The sequence below is a fragment of the Chiloscyllium plagiosum genome, chromosome 22 (assembly GCF_004010195.1).
Source record: "Chiloscyllium plagiosum isolate BGI_BamShark_2017 chromosome 22, ASM401019v2, whole genome shotgun sequence".
NCBI classification, from domain to species: Eukaryota; Metazoa; Chordata; class Chondrichthyes; order Orectolobiformes; family Hemiscylliidae; genus Chiloscyllium; species Chiloscyllium plagiosum.
In genome coordinates, this window is record NC_057731.1 from 38,360,670 (window position 1) to 38,376,314 (window position 15,645).

General features: G+C 39.2%; 1 protein-coding gene and 1 long non-coding RNA gene across 2 annotated transcripts in view; one reads left to right on the forward strand and one right to left on the reverse strand.

The window, feature by feature from the left end:
• Positions 1 to 15,645, reverse strand: part of LOC122561217 (GDNF family receptor alpha-1-like) — a 203,574-nt gene that overhangs the window by 125,563 nt on the left and 62,366 nt on the right. The gene's annotated exons all lie outside the window — the stretch shown is intronic.
• The window catches only part of LOC122561218, a 41,145-nt gene that overhangs the window by 23,424 nt on the left and 2,076 nt on the right, over positions 1 to 15,645 (forward strand). The window contains exon 2 of the long non-coding RNA XR_006314947.1: positions 8,836 to 8,905. This is a non-coding gene — a long non-coding RNA (uncharacterized LOC122561218). The remainder of the gene's footprint in view (positions 1 to 8,835; positions 8,906 to 15,645) is intronic.

Sequence of the window (15,645 nt, forward strand, 5' to 3'; positions counted from 1 at the left end):
GGGCCAGTGGGGTTCTGTCCTGGTGGCGGTTGGAGGGGCGGGGCTCAAGGGCGGAGGAGCGGGAAGTGGAGGAGATGCGGTGGAGGGCACCGTCGACCACATCGGGGGGGAAATTGCGGTCCTTGAAGAAGGAGGCCATCTGTGTTGTACGTATTTTGAACTGGTCCTCCTGGGATTATGGGCCAAGTGCTGGCAAATGGAACTTAATCAGTTTAGGGTACCTGGTCAGCACAGACTAGTTTGACCGAAGGGTCTATTTCCATGCTGTATAACTCATAGAATCCATACAGCATGGAAATAGGCCATTTGGTCCAACAAACCCCACCACTCAGACCCATTCCCTATCACCCTCCAAGACTAATGCACCTAACCTACATTTCCCCGAACACTATAGGTAATTTAGCAAGACCAATCCACCCAACCTGCATGTCTTTGGACGGTGGCAGGAAACTGGAGCACACGGTAGAAACTCATGCAGATATGAGGAGAATGCTCAAACTCCATGAACCACCATGCTACCCGTGCTTCTATAACTGTATCTAGCCTGATCAAGCATGATAGTGATTAGAGAAAATGAGATTGTGTGATCACTGCAGTTTATTATGCAAGTTAGTCATGGAAAATAAACCAGGTAAAGATTGGGTTTGGTTCTTGCTCTTCCACTCCTCCTGGCCCACAAACATTGCTAAAATGGAGGCACACAGACTTCTTAAAAGGAATCATCAATCTATCTGCCTCCTGAGAGTTGACTGAACACTGAATCATCATCCTATCTCCTTTATGTTAAAAGTGTGATTTCAGTGTAAATTGGAGTTGGTTTTGAATTTTTAACTTCTCATATACCCAGAATACTTGCTTTGGTGAGGAAGGGGGATTAAAATAAGACTTGTCATCTATTTGCTTATTTCATTTAGGATAGCTCCTTTTAAATATATTTGTAAATACTGCCTTAATGTTTTGATGCCATGTATGTTCTTGGACCCAGGAGTTGGCAGTTGATGATCTTGTTTCATCCCTTTACTGTTATTATTTAGAAACTGCTCACTGATGTGGATATTTGTGCATAATCTCACAATTGTGAATCCACAACACTGACAGTAGACCATTTGCAGTATCTAGGCATCAGGTCAAAACTGGCCATGGAAACAACCTGCTGATTACCACCTATCCCTTACCACATGCATTTAACTAATGAATGAACTCTTCCATGGTGAACACCACTTGGAAGAGGCACCAAGGGTGGAAAGTGCACAGATGTACTCTGGATGGAAGATTTTTATGTTTATCATCAAGAGTGGCTCAATATCCACTGGCAGAGTTGGATGACTGCAATAAGATAAAGCTGTTAGATTGGTTCTGTGACAGGTGATGAGGGAGCCAACAAGAGGAAGAAACCCCTTGATTTCATCCTTAGCAATTTATCTGGCATATGCATCTGTCCATTATGGTATTGATAGGTGACTACAGTATAGCCTTTGTGTGAGGGCACCTTACATTTTGTTGTGTAGCACTATCATTAAGCTAGATAGGATAGAACTGCTTTCTTGAATTGGTATGGTTGGGGTGTAGGTACATGATCAGTGATGTTGTGAAGGGATTCCAGGATTTTGACCCAGTGACAGTAAAGGAATGGGGATAACTCCAAGTTAGGTTGATGTGTGACTGGAGGGAAACTTGCAAGTAGGGTTAAGTTCTTTTTAAATCATGTGGACTAGAACAGGGAATATTACTTGTGACTATATAGCAAACCTGACCACAATCGCTCTCCACTATATAGTTTTCCCCTTCTTTTCTTTTATATCCAGAAGTGCTCTTACACACAACTACTTTTGTTTCCTCACCAAATCACCCATGGCATTTTTTTCATCTATTAACCACTGCCAGTAAATCACTAATCATATCCAAAGCCTTTCCCTCCCCGCACTTTCTAAATTAAGAAAACCTGAATGATTTTGACTAATCCATTAATACTATTCTGATTATAAATGATTTTAAAAGCTGAACTCAAAATGTATTTGATGGGAAAGATTCTGTGGCATTATATTGTTGGAATTATTTTTTGATGATTTCCCTTTGAAATTTTAACCTTCATATTATACCATCTCAATTGAAGCAAGTAAATGCTGATCATCAGCCAAATAAGGATGATGAATCTCATATTGGCAATCACATCCTAATTAGCCAGTTTGTGGAACTGGTAATCAATGACCAGTTACCTGGAACTGAAGCAGCTTTTGATTAACTCCCAATATGGCTTCAGAGAACCACATCTATCACTGACTTACAGCTTTACGTGACAAATATACAAAGACACAATAGATCGTTACCATGAAGCTTGAACTGTAGCACAGCATCCTGAAAGCCTATTATACATATCTCCCAAGGCTAGCAATACTTCACTGCTTGGAGGTAACTGGCTTAGTAATTCCTATTCATTAAACCTGTTGGCTGTCCTTCATAGTTATACTCCTACTGGCAATCCTATTAACTCTAGTAAACAGCAGTTTATATTTGAACCAACTTGCCAATTTGCAATGCGATTCCTGTTTGGTTCTATTAAAATATATATCAAAATAGTTTAAGGTGCATAGATTTGTTTTACTTATTGGGCTCTCAGATGATCCCTTGTGTTTAAATCTAGTTGATTGATATCTACAGATTAACTAATCATTGACTGAAGGTTATTTGTGGGATCTTAGTAATGTAACATTTGTCCACCTAAAAACACTCACATCACTTTAATAATTCAGTATGTTCAGAGCTTTGAGATATTTTGATATGTTAAGCTTTATATACTTTTAATTATTATTACTCCTCTCTCTATTCAATTTCTTAGCATACCAATACATCTAGAATAAATTCATGACTGAATTGGAGTCGGGTATTACAAGGGGGCATAGCTTTAAATTAAGGGGGGGTAGATATAGAACTGAAGTTAGGGGTAGGTTCTTCACTCAGCGAGTCGTAAGTTCATGGAATGCCCTGCCAGTAGCAGTGGTGGACTCTCCCTCTTTATGGGCATTTAAGCAGGCATTGGATAGGTATATGGAGGATAGTGGGTTAGTATAGGTTAGGTGGGCTTGGATCGGCGCAACATCGAGGGCCAAAGGGCCTGTACTGCGCTGTATTCTTCTATGTTCTATGTTCTATGACTTTGTTTGTATCTCGATATCTGTAACATTATCACAGACAATTGGAAGTCTCTTTTGGAATTTTCTTAAGGCGAGAAGGAAAAATGTAAACTTTTGTATAAACAATTATTGTTAATGCTTGAGTATCTATTTCTAAAAGATTCTTCAGGAAAAAGAGAACTTATTTTTAAAATTAGAATTATGTTGTATTTTTTAAAGACCAAAACTAGGAAATACCCTGGAATTGTTCCCATTCCCCCACAACAACTGTGGTGGAGTGAGAGTATCTCCTAGGGAATTCCCAGACAATAGGGAAACTTTTCCACATAGCAGAAACTTGACATAGTGGTAGTAGAAATTGAGTGAGTTATTCTCCTGCTCCATGATCAACTTGTAGATGTTTCAGCACCACTGTATTTTTCCGGTAGTCAAAAACCAGATGAAAACCTCATGTTCATGCAGACTCTTACATTGGGTTCATAGAATTAGCTGTCAACTCAGCATCATGCCTGATGTGGCTCCCTTAATACATAGCTGTGCCAAGGTGAAAGATAATCTTGCTCTACAACTAACCAATCGCAATGTCTGCCTGTTGCACTCAAGGTTGCTGTGGCCCTCACTTTCACTGTGTAAAGCTCCCTCCAGGGGTCTATTGCAGACACTCTATGGCAACCCTCAATCTGTTAAGAACTGTTGCAACATCATTGATAGACTCTTTGCTTGGGAACACATCAACATTCTCACAATGTGGCATCGCAAGCACAGAGGACAAGTGTTTTGCCTCCATTGATGTATTTATAGTATGTTTGTTGTATTATTAAGGTTAAATTTATGCAAATGGAGGACATCAATTGATTTAAGTACCTTGAGGTTAAAATCTGAATTCATGCCTCAAACCAGGATTTGATGGCAAGTAAGGGACCCTTCCAACTCCATTTTGATTTAGCCCCCTCCCCTGGCCTGAACTCTCCCTCACCTTTGATGGTTGTATTGTCCTTAATAGGCTTTACATGTAAAATTATTTAATGGGAAAATACAGGTGATTTACTGGTGATGGTTAACAGATGGGAAAAAAAATCATGGATGATTTGATGATGGAGGAAAAACATATTTAGTTTTTTGTAAGAACTCTTCTGGATATAAATAAAAATGGCCAAGGAAGGCCCATTCATAAAGCAGCCAAACGGCTTGAGTTTGAATCTTCAAACCTTTTCAACACATGCCAATGGCTAGTAGAAATTCTTGGTTAGTCATGTGCTAGAAAGGAAGTTGGAACTTCTGTCACTACTATCTATAATGCCAGATGATAACAGGCCTGTAAAAGCATATGTTGACACAACAATCTGGACTGCCTGAGTTAACTTTAAGCACGTCATTCCTGAGGATTTTTCAGCTTTATTGAGATAATGTGGGGTGACCAAAGTAGGAGGTGAAAACAACAAAAATGAAGGACAGTATATTAAGGTAGACTTTGAAACACCAGGTGTTGGTTTGGGAGAAAGCAGACAACATGTAAATAAGTTTTCATATTATATAAAGAATTGGCATTTGATTTGCTACTTCACCATTTGGCCATCACAAGCATAGCAAATCTGGCATTCTAAAATTTAAGAAGTGATAGACTGGCCCCATGTCACTACCTATATCAGCAAGAGATGTTTGTGAACTGAAAATTGTTTCAGTTGATTAACATGCAGATTGCATGTGACCTCAATAAGGTCTTCTTACACAAATGTACTTCTTCTGGCAGTAGCTGCTATTCTGAGGTATTCATAACTGCTGCAACCTCTTCAGTTCAGATCTTGGGCCTGCAGTTGGGTTCTGGGGGCTAAAGTTTACTTAGTAAGGAGTTTCTCACAAACTTTGAAGGAGTTTCCTACGAGACAACCAGAGATTGCACTTCAATGACACAACCACAGCAATCAATTACAGAAGAGAAACATCATTAAGAAGGCTATTTGCCTGTTAAAGATGTGGTTAGATGTCTTGATATGTGTGGGGTACACTCCAGTACTTGCATGCAAGGCTATTGAAGATGGTTTCATACTTATCTGTGAAGATTTTTGCCACTATAAGGTTAATGAAAAAGGCACATTTGGTTATTCATACACTGTTACATAGCCAATGAAAGCCTTAGTGGAAGGACAAACATTCTTCTTGCAGCATCTAATGATCAGCCCCTGATCTGATGCATCGTGAAAATCTCATTGCAGAATGTCAGACCTTGAAGTATAACTCTATGACTCTTTCTTGCAATAAACTACAGTTTCCTATGAGAAGACTCAGAATGGTTCATTTCTTTCAGTGCTCAGCCGACAATTACAGTTCTAACCCAATTGACTGTTGAAAGATATTTCCTTCCATGACGAGCAACACAACAACTGTTTCACCCCTTGCAACAGGAACCACATCAAGGAAGACCTTCAAGTTGGGCCTCAAGATGTGGCCATTCCTTCTCACTATCGGGGCCCACCTCTGCATACAATCTATTTGCAGAGTAAAGGACCCAATTCTCTCTCAACACTGCAATGCATGTTGTGATTTTCTGAGCACGTTTTGACTAAGTTGGTCCAATAAATCATGAAAGTTTCTGATTTAACTTCCATCTCTAATAAAAACAGACCTGGGCCCCCCACTTTCTTTTTCCCTTTCACCAGCTCTTGTGATATAGCTGAATGCTGGTAGACTGTCTACAAATGGCCCAATACTCAAAAAGCAGCAGTCAATCATTCAAGCAATCTCTCCCTTTTGGTCAATTTCAAGCAAACAGCTAAGCAGCAGGATATTAATGAAGCCTGGTCATTAAATCACTCTGTTGTAGAGGCTAATCGTACTGGACAGTTACATTGACATCCATGTGACATTAACTCCACTCTTTCTACCATTGTCGCACTCAATCAATGAGTGGAGGCAAGGAATTCCACTATAGTTTTCAGAGGAAGCAGATCTATCTGTACAAGTTTGCTAAGCTCCTAGTAACTAATTCATTCACAGGATGTGGAAGTCAACTGCTGGGCTATCATTTATAGCCTATACTTAATTGATGAGAGGGCTGTTAAGAATCAACCCCAAATTGCTGTGGGTCTGAAGACATATGTAAGCCATTTCTTCCATAAAGGATATTAGTGAACCAGATGGCTTTCTTCCTGACAATTGACAATGGTTTCATGGTCATCATTAGAATCTTAATTCCAGATTTGAATTCAAATTCCACGACATGTCTTGGCAAGATTCAACCCAGGTCCCCAAAATATTACCTAGACCTCTGGAGTAACAGTCCAGTGATCAAACTACGAGGCCATCACCTTTCCAATAATAATGCCTGACCAAATGTAGTTATACTTAATGCTATTGTGCAATAAACCTTCTTATTATCCAAGAACAGTGCCTCTTCTGTAGATACTCCACAGTAGTGTATCCTCTACCACTAATCACTATAGGCACAAGTACAAAGCAAAGAAAAAAGGTGAAGTGGTGGCAACAAACTACCTCAACTAACCTTACTCAATACTCCTACTGGTAGAGATGTCAAATCACATGAGGCACCACCATAGAGTCACAGTCATAGAGTCATGATGACCATTTGAAAAATACCACAGCCAAATGCTGCCAAGCCAAGTACGTCCACCCAGCTTCCTAGTTAAGGGTTAAATTTCCCTCCATTTATGCAGCATCAGGAATATAAGATAGAGCCTAAGGTTAATAATTAATGGGCCGGCAGCAAACAGAGTTATCAGCACCAATCTGCATCCTCCAATTGAAAATTGGCCAGAATACTTGATTACAAACAGCTTGCATTACAGAACTCTTAATATGTCCCTCTGAGTTTGAGACAGTCAAATAAACTCTTACAGAATTCTGATGAAACCGTACAATTTAATAACATACTTCTTGTAGAAATATTACTGCCATTTTAATAGTAGATAGTTACACACTGAGTTAAGTATTTTGAACTCTCATTCAACAGCATTGTACATGATTTCCAAGGTTGAAATAGATACAATGAATATCAATTTAGAGAACCAGTGTCCTGCAGCCAATTTGCATGGGCATTTGGATCATAATAAATTTGTTAGGACCATTTTTTGAAGTACTCATTTCAGTATTGAAATTGGTTGGATGTGCAGATTTCTGGCTTGAATGTATTAATTCACTTACACTATTCTGAGATTGCTTACCATTAACACTTCTGGGTCTTGATCAGCCAAGCCATTGATCCTTAAAGGGGCCACTCAAAATAAAACCCAGAACATTCCAATAGGTCATTAGTGAAGGTGGAAGAAGCAGGAGTGACCATTTTTCTTTCAAACGTTGGACGCGGGAATTATTGGCAAAGCCAGCACGTATTGCTAATCCCTAATTATCCATGGGAAGGTGATATTTGGACTCCTTCTTGAAACACTACAATTCAGCATCTACATGCTGTAAAAGAGGGAGTTCTAAGAATTTAACCTAGCCACAGTGACTAAGTCTTGATGTATTTTCAAGTCTGGACAATGGATGATCTCCAGGGAAGCCTACAGGTTGTGAACTTTCTGTGCATCTGCTGCCTTGTTTTATCTAGTTAACAGAGGTTGTGTGTTTGGAAGATTCTGTTGAAGGAGCCTTGGTGAGTTGCTGAAGTCTGAAATACATCTTGTACATGATTACTGCTGGCATAAAAAATGACTGCCAGCCATCCTTGCACCCTTCCGCTCCCAGGCCTAGCTGTGGACTTCAGAATTGGTCAAAGATCGCTAATTTATTACAGGAAAACTGCATCAAGGTACCTGATGGACAACTACCACACTCCTGAATTATAATGGGGTTTGAGAACAAGTTTAGGACTGGCCGCAAAGACTCTCTATACAGGCACCCCGTGTTCCTGGATTCATAGCCTATGTTGGGCACTTTCTAATACCTGCCTATGTGTTTATACAGAGAATAAGATAAATGTCAACCATGTGTATTAGAAGGTTTAGGGTGAGATTTGCAGCTTTTTCCACCTCCACTAATGACCTATTGGAATGGGCAGCACGGTGGCTCAGTAGTTAGCACTGCCGCCTCACAGCATCATGATTCCTGAAGAAGGGCTTATGCCCAAAACGTCGATTCCCCTGCTCCTTTGATGCTGCCTGACCTGCTGCGCTTTTCCAGCAACACATTTTTAAGCTCTGATCTCCAGCATCTGCAGTCCTCACTTTCTCACAGCATCAGGGACCTGGATTCGATTCCAGGCGGGTGCGAGTGTTTGTGTGGAGTTTGCACATTTTCCTTGTGTCTGCATGGGTTTCCTCTGGTTTCCTCCCAAACAAGTTAGGTGAATTGGCCAGGCTAAATTGCTCATAGTGTTCAGGGATATGTAGGTTAGATGCATTAGTTAGGGATATATGTAGAATAATAGGGTAGGGGAATGGGTCTGGGTGGGTTACTCTGCGGAGGGTGGGTGTGGACTTGTTGGCCAAATGGCCTGATTCCACACTGTAGGGATTCTACAAAAATAAGTTTCATTCCTGGCAATGCTGGACTGAAAGCAACAAATCTGAAAATATTGTATTCGGTTTTTATTTTCAAAAAGTCTTTGATTTGAACTGTTTTTGTTGCTGGGAACATTTTAACAAACACTTGCCGTTATGGTATTATTGCAACAATTCTAGTAGAAACGGTACAAGGCCCGATGATAACCTTGGAGTGTAATAATCCAATCCATTAATTGTTTGTTTAGGTGATGCGAGATTCAAAATGCCAATTAACATACTGTCCTGCCACACTTGCCAAAGGATGATCTTTCCAAGGTAAAACATTCAAGCATGAAACATGACTTTCAAAAGATCAGGATAGGCATGGATATTATACAATATAGATAATAAATGCTACTCAACTCATTGAATTATAAAGACTGTACAAAATCCAGTTTTAACCTAAATAAGCCAGGATTTTGTTTCTGCTGATGTACCCAGAAATCTATTGCATGTATTGATCACATTTTGTGTGGCAATCTTTCAATATGAGCCTTACATTTTCTTGTTGTTAATTGTTTGAATTTTTGCCTCCTGCTCTACTATTACTAGTTAGTTTGAAGTACAGTTCCATATTTATGTTTTCTGTCTTAAGCAGCTTTATTAGGTTCTCTTTGAGTTGCCTCTTTCAAGGCTGAAAAGCCCAAGAACTCCACTCTTTTTCATAAATCTGTTCCTCAAATTAGGAATCAATATCATAGCTTTTCTGTGTGCCATCTGCAGTACTTGAATGTCTTATTTGTGAATTATTGAATAGAACTGGAGATAGTGTTATGAATGTCCAAAAGCGATTTAAAAATCTACAAAGAAGGAAGCTCCTTTTTATTCCAAAACAAAAAATAAATTGTTCAACCTCTTCTGGAATTTCAGATTGGTTTAATTGAACCTACCCTGTTATTCCTGTATTAAATGCAAAGCATTTGCAGGCAGTCGTGATCTACAACGTAACAGGCCTTCTCATTTTAACAAAAATACAGCAGCAACTGTAACAGAATGTGATTACTTTACAACACATAATCCACTAAATGATTTTCTTTTCATACTTTATAAACTCCATATTTCAAGCTAACAACAAACATTATATCTCTCTGCAAGGTCATTCTCAAGAAAGAACTTGCATTTTATAAAAGCATCCTTCACACAGTTAAACCCAAAATGTTTTATAACTAATATAGGTGAGGTAGTGTAGTCATATTGTCAGTAAGCTAGCAATCAAGAACCCCAGGTTAATGTTTTGAGAACATGGACTCAAATCCTCGTGGCAGATGATGAAATTTGAAATCAATTTTAAAAATTGTAATTTTAACAATAGCCTGATGACAACTATGTAACCACAAATGCCCTTTATGGAAGGAAATCTGCCACCTTACTTGATCTAGTGTTCATGTGATTCCAGACTGTAGCCAAGTGGTTGCCTTCTAAGTTACCGTCTGATATGGCCGAGAAAACCAGTCAGTTGTATCAAACCACTACAAAGCCTGAAGAAAGGAAAGAAATCAGCAGACCACCTAGCAATGACCTAGACACAGCAAATGACAATGGCAAACACAGCTGTCAATCTTATGCAGCCCGATTACATCCAGTTATAAATGGTGATGGACAAATAAACAAATTACATGGTGGAGGCTTCACACATATATATAGAATAGGATTACTATTCTATACTAGTATTACTCTACATTTACCCCTTACCAATGCACACACCCCTGAACACCATGGGCAATTTAGTGTGGCCAATTCACCTAACCTGCATATCTTAGGACTGTGGGAGGAAACTGGAGCACCTAGAGGAAACCCATGCAGAGACGGGGAGAATGTGCAAACTCCACACAGACAGTTGCCCGAGACTGGAATTGAACCTGGGGCCCTGGCGCTGTGAGGTAGCAGTGCTAACCACTGAGCCACTGTGCCACCCCCACTATCTAGCTTCAGCAATGGGGGCCCACCAGCACATCAGTGCAAAAGACAATGTCAATGTATTTACATTTATCTTCAGCTAAATATGCCAAATGGATGATTCATTTTGATCTCCTCCTGTGGTCAGATGCCAGTCTTCAGCCAATTTAATTCACTCCACATGATATCAAGAAACAGCTAAAGACCCCAAAGGCAAATAGGCCCTTACATATTCTGACAATTGTACTGTGCATCGAGCCCATCTATTCTAGTACAGCTACATCATTGGTATCTGACAGTCTGGAAAATTATATGTTGTGTACTAATAGCAGAAAAAGTCCAATCCAACCAATTACTACCATTTAGATTTACACTTGATCATCAACAAAGTAATGGAAGAATTAATCAACAGTGCAATCAATTTGGGTTTTTACCAGGGCAGTTAGGCTCCAGACCTTCCTGGATGGTTCTGGATGAAATAGAAAGGCAAGACAAATGTACTATGAGCCTTAAAGCTCTGGCTGAGGGGTCAAAGTGCAAAAAGACTTGGCTAGTTATGGCAAGGATGCCATGAATATCTAAACAGGCGTTGAGTGAGTGCTAAGAGAGAAATTGAAGAGCCCTTAGATGTATCCTGGTCCTTTTTCATGAGTTAGGTGCCAATGGCTGCATGCAAATTGTGCTGCCAGCAGAATTTTACTGAAAGATGCCAGTTCCCTCCAAAGTACAGAATTGAAGTGCCGATTGTAATTGTAAATGGATTGGAGATATGCCATCAGGGTGCGATGAGGCTGGTACATGTCTGATACCAATTTCCATGGATGGGGGATTCAGACAATAGCTTCCCATATTGGTGACCGCTGTTCAAGTTGGAGAGTTGGACGAGTAAGTGACAAGCTTGAGTTGCCAGATACCCACTCTGACTTTCATTTCTGGGAATTATCAACATCTAGTTTCTAACCAGCCGGTGGATGAATGGAAAATACTTGTTATTAGTGTTCAGGGATGTGTAGGTGAGGGATATTAGTCAGGGGAAGTGTAGAGCGATAGGGTGAGGAAATGGGTCTGAGTGGGATCTTCGTTGGAAGGTTGGTGTGGACTTGTTGGGCCAAATGGCCTATTTCCACACTGTTGGGATTCTATGATTCTGTGAATCTATGAATAAGGTGAGTTTAGCTAATAATGAGATGTTAATGCAAGCAAACAAACCTCTCCCCGCTCACTCGTGAGATTCTCATCTCACCATTCAATATATGTTTGGAGAATGGGTCATTTTGCTTTTAATATCAAGAATCTCCTCACTGCAAATCTTACCCTAAACATTCTAATAGTTTTTTTTTCCCAATATCCATGTCTTTTAGGATCTGGGACGATTCCATCCATTGAGTCACAGCTTCATGGCGGTATTGATGATGCATTTAATAGCAAATAGTCAATAAAATTTAAAATCTAGTAAACCTGCTGAATTCTCTGAAATTATCAAAATATAAGTCCCTTAATAAAAAAAAGGCTGAATGCTTCTCGTGATCTCTGAATTCCCAGTAAAGTAATTTTGAAGCACAGTCACTGTTATAACGGAAGAAATGTGGCAGTCAATTTATATATAGCAACCATCTATAATTAGCAACCATTTAAACTGCATGGAGTGTTGGTTGAGGATTAAGTATTGTTAAGGATGCCTGGGATAACTCCTCTGCATTTCTTTGAAATAATGTCTTAGCACTCCCTCAGTACTCCAAAGGAGTGTCACCCATGATGTTTATGCTCAGGTCCTAGAATGACACTTGGATCGATAATTCTGTGATTCAGAGTTAAAGTTGTTATGATCCCAGTTGACATTATTACTATACAAGTCAGATGCCAGATTGAAATTTGGCTTAATAGTTTTTTTTCTCTTACTTTAACAAAGTGGTATCTCATTGAAACATAAGCACTCATTGAGGCAGATTTGGTTTTAACAATAAGGCAGAAGTTTATGACACAATGAAGATACAATAGAATAAACCAAACCCTTTATATAGATATATTACACATTTAAAGATTTCAAAGTACAAGGTAAACATATAATTGTATTAATCCCAGAAGCACAAACTTTACCATTCTCACACCAAAGTGAATTTCCTTCTCTAATACCCCTTTGGGGCACAGTTTAACTGTGGTTTCATTTCCTAGTCTTGAGAATCTAATAGCTTTTTCCTGGAGCCTTCATACAACTGAGTTTAAACTTTCTCAGCATCAAATAACTGTTCAGAGTTTTAACCAAACACTTCTGGTTTGCAACTTTTATTAAACTTCTTACACTGAGGTAACCTATTTTTAACTATTCTAAACTATATTTTCCCTTTCTCAGGACCAACTGCTTGAAACATCCAGCTTCAACAAAGAACCCTTTGGAATTACCCAGTTGAAACTATTTTCTTCCAAGCTCTGGAGGTGTTCTCTGATCAAAAGAAAAAATATCAATCTCAAACCTTCCAAACTGAAAAGATAATACACAACTGTTCAATTTGTTGGCTCGTAAATTCTCCCAAAGTAAACAAAAAAAAAAATTACTTATCAGGAAGCCACTCTCTCACACATTATGGTTAAATAGAAATCACCATGGCCACAGAAATAATTACAAGTTAATCATGATTCCCCTTCGCACACAGAGATGATCCAAATGATATTAATATAAAATTCAAAAGCTGAACTACAAAATAAATGATATTTCAATGTATATAAATCACCCAACTTACATTACAGAGTGCTTTCAATTGAATGAGGGATCACCCTTAAAGTACATTTAATTCAGTGTTAATATCTGAAGTGTAAAAAGATTGCCAAGGAAATGAATAGGAGCCAGTACTTAACTGACCACACCTGACATTATGCTGTAAACATAAACGCAGGTTTGATTTATTCCACACTACTGAAATTCACAAGGATTGGGAGACAACAGGTTTTCCTCTGTCACTACCATTTACTCCTCCTTATCTTTGTCTGTTGGCTCAACCAGCTGTACCTCTTCTGGTTTATTAATTACATCTTGTGAGGCATTTGGAACAGCTGTTTACAAATAATTATGAGGGTGATGTAGAATGCTGTTTTGTTTTAGATTTTGTTTTAAGTTGGCGGAATGTTGTTCTGTGATCTGTAGTACCAAAGGAAGAAAATATCAAGCGTATTATCTCTTAAAGTTATTATTAAACAGAGCTTGGATTAGAAAGTATGGTATGTGATATCTTTGACCGAGTCTGCAGTTTAGAGAACCCTCCCTTCTTTGCTCCATGTTGCTGCAGGCAAAGATCCAGGGTAGTCTCCCTGAAAACAGTCAAGAATTAGCTTCTGCTCCTTTTTCATTTTATCAATATCATGATACTCAGAAGTAGCATACAAGTTTAAAAAGCACAAGGGATAGATATTTTCTCAACCTGAAGCCACCTTAACTCAATTACGGATTAGGTATCATTTCTGTGGTCAAGCTTTTATTTGTAATGTGTAATGTGTAATGGGCTGATGAGCAATATTTTGTAGCATGCATACTATATCTCTGGCACAAGGGTTATTCAGAACAAATGCCAACATAGAAAAGGATAGGAAAAGAGCAACTGACCCATCAAGTAGGAGCAAATTACTGCATTTGAATGGATCTGTACTGAAAACAGTAAATGTTGGAGATCTCAGAGAGTGAGGCAGCATCAATGGAGAAACAGCTTGCCAGTATTTTGAGTCTAGATGAAGTATTGGCTTGCTCTCTCTCCATGGATGCTACCAGCATTTGTGATCACCAGCATTTGCTGTTTTCAAATCTTACCTATCAGTATTGTCTCAACCCAATATGTGATTATCTATGCAAATCATCAACTCCCCTCCACCCTTATCATCTTTCCTGCACAGTCTATTAGGAGAGTAAAAAGAAACAGGAATGTCTCAGGTAATTTCTTTTGGACATCCATAAGCAATCTCCAAGAGACCATTGTGTTACTGGTTCCCAGTTTCCAAACATTTTCTATGATTTGCAATACCTCCCATTAGGAAAAAGTGAGGACTGCAAATGCTGGCGATCAGAGTCAAGAAGTGTGGCACTGGAAAAGCACAGTTGGTCAGGCAGCATCATAGGAGCAGGCGAATTGATGTTTCGGGCATAAGCCCTTCATCACCTCATTCTTGACAAAGAGTTTATGCCCAATGCTGCCAGACCTGTTGTGCTTTTCCAGCACCGCACATTTCGACTAATACCTCCCATTCAATTCTTATTTGAATACTTATAGTGAAACCATCCCATATTCGCCACACATGAGGATAATTTATTTCAAAGGTGAAGGATACTCTATGAAAAGGAATATTTACTAACATTTAAGCTAACATCATGCCTTCATTAATTCGAGAAAATATATCCTTGTCATCCTCCTATTATCTAACTTAAATAACTTACCCAAGTGGACAGAATATAATCCCTTCCTTACTTAAAAATACAATCCCATCCCCTTAAAGTCTACACTTCTCCAAAGGCACAGCTTCTATTCATTTTTTGATAACCAAAGAACATTAAACCAGACTTAAATCCAATAGCTGTCTTCTTATCCTTTCTCTCACTTTAATATTCATTACCACATGAGCATAACAAAATTGGGCACAGATGCATCGGGTAGGTTTTATAGTCCAGCTATGTAACCTAACATCCTATCCATTTTCATAATAGCCTGACAACACTGATCAGACAATAGACAATAGACAATAGGTGCAGGAGTAGGCATTCTGCCCTTCGAGCCTGCACCACCATTCAATATGATCATGGCTGATCATCCTTAATCAGTATCCTGTTCCTGTCTTATCTCCATAACCCTTGATTCCACTATCCTTGAGAGCTCTATCCAACTCTTTCTTAAATGAATCCAGAGACTGGGCCTCCACTGCCCTCTGGGGCAGAGCATTCCACACAGCCACCACTCTCTGGGTGAAGAAGTTTCTCCTCATCTCTGTCCTAAATGGTCTACCCCATATTTTTAAGCTGTGTCCTCTGGTTCAGCACTCACCCATCAGCAGAAACATGTTTCCTGCCTCCAGAGTGTCCAATCCTTTAATAATCAGATCCCTTCTCAGCCTTCTAAACTCAAGGGTATACAAGCCAAGTCGCT